Source organism: Lontra canadensis, unplaced genomic scaffold, assembly GCF_010015895.1.
Source record: "Lontra canadensis isolate GAN:19392208 unplaced genomic scaffold, GSC_riverotter_1.0 scaffold44, whole genome shotgun sequence".
NCBI lineage: Eukaryota > Metazoa > Chordata > Mammalia > Carnivora > Mustelidae > Lontra > Lontra canadensis.
Window position 1 is genome coordinate 8,378,798 of NW_022631038.1, and position 8,177 is coordinate 8,386,974.

Here is an 8,177-nt window from a genome sequence, read left to right on the forward strand (position 1 = left end):
ATAGTAGAGGTAGAATTTGTTTGAACATTAGGTCCAGGTTTCCTGTATCAGTCATGAATAAGAATAGACAAGCAGTGCCTTTAACAGAATTCTGTCCAGATAAAAATAAATTCTGGCTAGGTGTGTTATTCATTACACTTCTATTATCCAGCCTTTAACTCATTATTCTACTGTGCTGATATACAAATTAGTATAATGATTGGTATAACATTTCATATAATTTAAATTCAGATGTTATGAGATCCTCTTAGCTATCTATACCTAATATTTTTTAAAGAATGGTTTAAAGACTCCCACAATGTAGCATATATAAATATAAACTCATTTGCAAGGGCATTAACCTCAATATACAAACCATCCTGATAAAGCCTCTGGAGGCTGTATTATTACTGCTAAATTAATACAGCTAGAATCCTAGTGCTGACAAAGCAGATGTGTTACATGCAAATATTTGTCTTCCGTTTTTTTTATGCTTATGCCTGCCCCAACTCAAGATTCGACGAGTATCTATGTGAGAATGCTAATTAATTCACTAGTAGAAACAGGAGGGAATTATAGGTAATGATGCCATTAAACAACTCTGAACCAGGTATAAGTAAGTGCTGTGTATTTATTTGGTGGTTTGTTTGGAATCATTGTTGAAAATATTTTGGACGAATGAATGATACCCTTGCTTCTACAATCACCTAAAGATAAAAATTTAAATTTGTCTGTCCTGGGAATTTCAAGGTTTCTAAATAAGTCTTTTAAATTTAGTTTCAAGGCACTTAAAATTTAATTAGTAATTCTTTTTTTTTTTAAGATTTTATTTATTTATTTGACAGAGAGAGATCACAAGTAGACAGAGAGGCTGGCAGAGAGAGAGGGAAGCAGGCTCCCTGCTGAGCAGAGAGCCCGATGCGGGACTCAATCCCAAGACCCTGAGATCATGACCTGAGCTGAAGGCAGTGGCTTAATCCACTGAGCCACCCAGGCGCCCAGTAATTCTTTCTCTATGATCTGAAGCTGTACTATTTTTAACAGCTTTCTTAAGCCCATTGAGTTTCCTTTTTTTTTTTCAAGATTTATGTATTTATTTATTTATTTGACACACACACAGAGAGAGAGAGAGAGAGAGAGAGATATCACAAGTAGGTAGGCAAAGAGAGAGAGTGGGAAGCAGGCTCCCTGCTGAGCAGAGAGCCCGATGTGGAACTTGATCCCAGGACCCTCAGATCATGACCTGAGCCGAAGGCAGAAGCTTAACCCACTGAAACACCCAGGTGCCCCTGAGTTTTCTTTTTAAATTTCTAAAACCCAGAGGAAGTTGCTTGTTTTCTAACCAATCTCTTGTCTCAACAGACTCTATCAATGAGGATCAATCACCCCACCTGTCATTCAAAATACTGTAATTATAATTATAGATATCATGTATATATGATTGTAGATATCATATATATACGCAGTGCCTGCATGAGAATGGGAAAGTAGAACATTATGGGACAGAAAACAGATTCCAGAAAGAAAAGGCATCCCAAATCATTATGGAAAGACCGACTGCTCACTCAGTTGGGGGAATCGGATATGGAAATGGAAATGATAAATCTAGACGGTGATTTTGAAGGGCAGGGATTCTCTTTCATCCTTTCTTAGGATTTCCTTTCCTCTCCTTACCTGGCCCATCAGGTCTTGTACGCTGTCTACTTTGTGCCTTAGAGCCCTCGCCATAGTACTCACAGTTACTTTAAATTTTTGATCTAATGATTCCAACATCTGCTGTATCTCAGTCTGGTTCTGATGCTTATTCTATTTAAACTGTGTTCTTTTACCTTTTACTGTGTCTCTTTTTTTTTTTTTTTTCTCGATGGCTGGATATGATGTGCTCTGTAAATGCAACGGCTGTAAAAAAAAGCCACCTTGAGCCAGGTGGTTGTGAGGTCGGGCGTCGGGGGAAGGGACGCGTTCTATAGCCCGCGATTCCGTCTGAGTCTTCATGAGCCTCTGCCCTCCCGACCGTGACCTTCGCAGCCCTCTGTCCCTCCGTGCCCCTCCTCCACACGTTAGGAGGTGCGCGAGGGCGAGCGCGCACTGCAGTTAAATATTTCCCGCCCCTGGGTCAGTCAGGCTCTGCTTCTCTGAGGGCAGGTCGTCTATGAGAAGCACAGAACACTGTGGCCTGTTTCAAAATGGTTCATTTTCGTCTCCTCTTGCCGAGGCTCAAGGACAGTCTTGCTCACGATACATCGTGAGAACCTGGTGGGGCTGGAGGGGGTGAAACTCCCAGAGCCGCCAGGCCCCTGTGGACGAGGCCCCCACGGGGTTTTAACGCAGACCCGTCCACTCTGAGCCTCCTCCCTTGCACTGATGCACCGATTACCGCTCAGTGTGCCCGTCGGGGGGCCCGGCTCGCACGGGGCTTCTGCCCCAGCGGGTAGCGATTCCCGGAATCTGCCGCCCGCTGCTGGGGGCAGCCGTGTGCCCCAGGACATCCCTTGTCTCACGGATCTAAGGAAGTTTGTCGATTCTTCAGTTGGTTTCAGCTTTTTTTGCCTGTTAGGACAGGGTGGCAACTTCTGAACTTCTTTCCTTTTTATACAGTTTAGAGACTCTTAACATTAGGGTTGCCCGTCCTTTAACTCTAGGTTAGAGACTTAATCTAGGAGTGGCTCTAGATTTTGACCGACTTCAGTTTTTTGCTCTGATTATGACTTTACATAGCTTTACTACTTTTTCTGAAACAATTTTGGTGGTGGACATGGTTACCAAAAGAAACTGTAATTTTATCCATTATTGCCTTTTAATTTTTAGATATTACTTCTCTATCTTTTCACATAGAGATTGAGCCCCTAATATTGTACATGCCAGTCTCTCTCCTTTTCTTGTAATCATATTTGCCAAAGACTATTGATTGATCTTTTCTAGGATCCAAGTTTCATTTTCCCACGTGTTTCTGTTTCATTGATTTCTCCTCCCATCTGTATTGAGTTCTTGAAAGTTTTAGGATATTATTTAATTATACTTCTTGATTCTTGGGTTGTATTTATCCTTTATTTGTTTTAAATATTTATTATGTTCCAACAAAGGCATTGATTGGAAAACATGTTTTTTACCCTCATTTTGTTCATTTCCAGGTAACTGAAATTTTAGTTTTGCTTTTCTTGTTTAATACATACTCAAAGGATGTTAGCATTTATATTTCAAACAAAGATCCATATTTCCTGGGGATGATGGGGCAAGATGGGAAAGACAAAGGTTTTGTGATTAGCATTTATTTTTGATGCCTTTGGGGGCAAAAGATTGACCATATGGTTTCCTTCTTTGTATAATTGTTTGTTTTTTTCTTTGTGGCTTAATGCCTGGTTCGTTTTTTAAGATGTTCCATTAGTGTTTGAAAACAATAAATATTATTTGTGAATTGATTACAGCATATGGTGTTTTTGGTTATTCAGGTCTCCCTAAATCTTAGTTATTATTAATTTTTTTTATGTACATCTGAGAGGTGTCATAAATTCTATGAGCATGATTGGATTAATAGTGTTTTCTTTATTTATAAAAGTTTTTACTTCATGTATTTCCACCTGTGCTTGGTATATAAAATGAGGTTCATTAATTTTGTATCTTTTCACATTAAGATTTTCCTCTTTTTAAAAACAAAAGAATTTAGTCTTTAAAAATATAACAAAATTTATTCTTTCATCATTATAAAGTATTCCACTGCGTTTTTTTCATTTTTAACTTCAGTATTTTTTACTTTCAATTTCATATTATCCTATATTAACATTTCCATTATCTTTTTTTGGCATTTGTTGGATATTCTCCTGCTCATCCTTTATATTCAACTTTTCTTAGAAATTATTTTTAAAAGTGATTCTTGTATAAAGACTGTGGCTATATTTTATTTATTTATTTTTTAAAAGATTTTATTTATTTATTTGAGATACAGCAAATGAGAGAGCAGAAGCAGGGAGCAGAAGGAGAGGGCTCCCCTGTGAGCCGGGAGCCCGACTTGGGGCTCGATCCCAGGACCCTGGGATCATGACCTGAGCCGAAGGCAGATGCTTAATCAACTGAGCCACCCAGGCATCTCTGTATTTTATTTTTTTAAATAATCTTTAAATGTCTGTAGTTGAATAAAACTTCAACTCAATCTTCTTTAATACTTTATATATTTTATGTTATTCCAATATTATTTGTTTCTGATTTTATGCTCTCCTGTGTTTTCTCTTGGGCTATAGATTAACTAGTAATTTGGGAGGTCTTCATGGCCAAGTAATTTAACTAGTAATTTGGGAGGTCTTCATGGCCAAGATTTTGACTGTAATCTCCTGAGAGCCCCTAAAACAGAACCATCTTACTAACCTGCCTCCCAAATCTGGACCCACAGAAAGTGTGAGATAATAAGGGTTTCTTTGCTTTAATCTCTAAAATTTGGGGATAGCTTTTTATGTGCAAAGAGATAACTATAATCGTGAGTATAGCAAATTTATTTGTCCATTTTCCTGCTTGACTTTTTGTTATATCTGTATGTAGATGTAGATTTAGTTCTATGGAGGATAAAGTGAAATACATACACGCACGCACATAAATAGGTAATAAGTTATAATCGCATAAATATATAATGAGAATTATCTCAAAAGCTGTTTGAAAATTATGTTTCAAAAACATCTTATAAAATAATAGAATTTATGTAAATTCTAAAAAACACATTAAAAACTGAGTAACCCAGTGAGTACAATGATTACGAGAGGGAAAAAAGGAGGGAAACTGATTCAAGGGGAAATTGGCTTACTGTATAATTTGTAACTAAATTTCTAGAAGCAATATGATAAAATGAATTTAGATGATTGTTCCATTATTTTTTTAATGTCTCATGAGTTTAAAACAGTTTTTCTTAAATTGACTTATGAAGCAATAAATTGTTTTAAAATATGTTATTTGTTGAATCACTTCCTAACCAAAAACATATTAGTAAGTATTGATCATGATGGATTTATTCCAGGAATTGTGGAAGAGAAGTACATTAAAGGTAACTGAGATTTCTTACCTGAGTTTACTGGAAGAATAGCAGTGTTATTTATGGGAATAGCAAAAATTAAGACAAATTGTTGAACTGATTAAACCTGAAAGTCATTTGAAATACAGGATGAATGTCAGATTATGTCAACATTAGGGAAACAATGTTTGAAAACTACATACACATACTTCATACTTATAGTTTAAAAGTGCATATATATAGTTTATATATGCAAACATATACAGTTTAAAAAGTATGTGTGAAGTTTACATGTATATTTAAACATAAGTTTGTGTATGGTTTTAAAATATGTCGTTCATATATTTATAGCACATGATGACTAATAATGACAGAGTTGCAGGAAGGGCTGCCGGATAAGCACTGGGATTTTATCCTTCAGTGTGGCCACTGGAACTATCTTGAAGGCTTCACAGGAGGCTAGAAAATCCCACTTATGGCGTCTACAATAGGCCATGTTCCTTAAGAGGGAATGTCTAAATCCTATCTTGGTGGAAAAATAGAGATCATCTGGGGCTGCCTCTTTTTGGTTACGTTACTAAAATTCAGTGTTGTATCCTTCTTTTAAAAAGCACAATTTATTATGTGCTTAGTTGGTTGAAAGGGGTAGAACAAATGGGGATTATCTGTTGATTAATCAAACTCAGGAATTGTTAACCTACTTTTTAAAAAAAGTTTTTATTTGTGTATCTGAGAAAGAGCTAGAGAGAGAGCATGAGCATGGTGAGGGACAGAGGAAGAAGCAGCTTCCCCACGGAGCCAGGAGCTAAGTGGAAACCTCTAGCCCAGGACCCTGGGATCATGACCTGAGTTGAAGGAAGACACTTAACAGACTGAGCTACCCAGGCACTCTTGTTAACCTTTTATGACCATTTGAAGCTTAAGATATTCATGGCAAAACAAAACAAAACAAAAGTATTACAAAGAATACTCCTTATATTTAAATGGAATTATCACCATATGAAAAATTTATGATAGAATACTATTTACATGTGTTATTATTAATACTTTAAATAACATGATTTAGTACTAGATCTAATAACTATCATAATTGTGAAGTAAGAATAAAAATAACTAGTAGAAGAGTGGAGAGAAAAAAATTGTTAGACATGTAGAATCTAAAAAACATTATCGGCAAACTTTATCTAACTAATATTTATAGGAAACTCCATCCAACATGAACAAAACATCACTTTGTTTCAAATGCACATGGAATATTTTGTAGTTAGACCATGTTCTGGGCCATAAAGGTAGCCTAAACAAATTTTAAAAGAACTAAAATTATATAAAATATGTTCTCTATGCATAAAGAAATTAAACTAGAAATCAATAATAGATATCTTAAAAATATCCAAATATTTGAAAATTAAATGATACACTACTAAATAACATTTAATATGGGTTAAAGAAGTTAAGAGAGAAATTAGAAAATCTTTTGAATTGAACAAAAATAAAGCACAACATAATTTGTGAGATACAGCTAAAGAAGTGCTTTAAATGAAATTTATGGAATTAAATGCTTTTTTTTAGAAGAGAAAGGACTCTACTCTGTCACCTAAATTTTCAATTAGAAAAACTTTGAAATGAAGAACAAATTAAACCCACATCAAGTAGGACAGAAATAATAAAGATAAGAACAAAAATCCATAAAATTGAAAACAGAAGAACAGTAGAGATAGGTATAAAGCTCTGATCTTTGAAATGATCAAGCAAATTGATAAACCTCTAGCTAGATTGACCAACGAAAAATAAGTCACATATTACTAACATCAGGAATAAAAGAGCATCCCTCATACAGACACTGAAAAGATAATCAAGGACCATTATAAAGAGTTGAATGTCCTTAAAGGTGACAATTAATGTGATTTGACAAATTATTTGAAAGATACCAAAAGCTAAATCACAGGAAGAAATATGTACCATGACTAATATGACATATTGTTTGGTTATATCTTATAAAGTTAAACATTATCATGTGACCAGTGAGCCCGCTTCTGGGCATTTCCCCAGAGAACTGGGGGTGTTTATGCAAAGACCCCTACAAGGCTGTGTGCATGGAGGCTTTCTTTACAATACCTCAAACTGGAATCAATACAAATGTACTTCAACTAAATGGAGAAAATATCTACCCGATACCCAAGTCTGATTTTGTTTCAGTCATGCTATCGAAGAATAATGCAATTTCATGAAAAGAGTGGCTCATCCAGATCGCAATGTAAACAATTTCAAAACTTTGAATCTTGGAGACAAGTGCTGATATTTGGTGGGCTGCAAAAATATTTCCTGTGTTCTCCCCATTTTGCCACAGAATATTAAGATGCATACGCAGTGGATTAGCTTAAATAAAAGTATTACTTTTTTCCCTGCTTCATCAAAGATATTCTTGGGGCACCTGGGTGGCTCAGTTAGTTAAGCATCTGTCTTGGACTCAGGTAATGATCTCTGGTTCCTGGGATTGAGCCCCACATCAGGCTCCCTGCTCAGCTGGGAGTCTGCTTCTCTCCCATCCTCCCCCTCTCCTCCCTACTTGGGCTCCCTCTCTGGCTCTCTCTCTCTTTCAAATGAATTTTTAAAAAATCTTTAAAAAAAATAAAGAAGACATTCTTAGAGAGCACTGGCATTTTCTTTCCCCGTGACTGCATGACATTGAAGAGTATAATTATTACTTGGTATTTGTGCTCCTGCCTTCACTCATGCTAGAACGCCAGTGTTCGGTCCGCCATTGCTTTTCAATCATCATAACTGATGTCAACTTAATTGTTCCAAGATGAACGCTAAGACTCAAAACATTTACTTAACGTTATTAGTATTTCATCGCCATTGTGTCTGTGGCTTAGCAGTCACATAAAAGAAGACTTCCTTCATTGGAGAATTGGTGCAGAATTCCCAAATACAAGAAAAAGAGCCAATTAATTCACAGCTGTTGATCTGACCACTTGCAAGGCAAAAGTGTGGTGCTACACGTGGCGTATTAACCCAGCCTTCGTGGCTGTATCTAAGTCTTTAATACAGTGAACTACTTCATATAGTGGAAGGTGTCAGTGTTATGATTTATTTTACTTACTTTTCTTTTTAAAGCTTTATTTATTTATTTGAGGTGGGGGAGTGGGAAGAGGGTACAGTGAGACAGAAAGGGAGAGAGAATCTCATGCTGGCACTAAGCTCA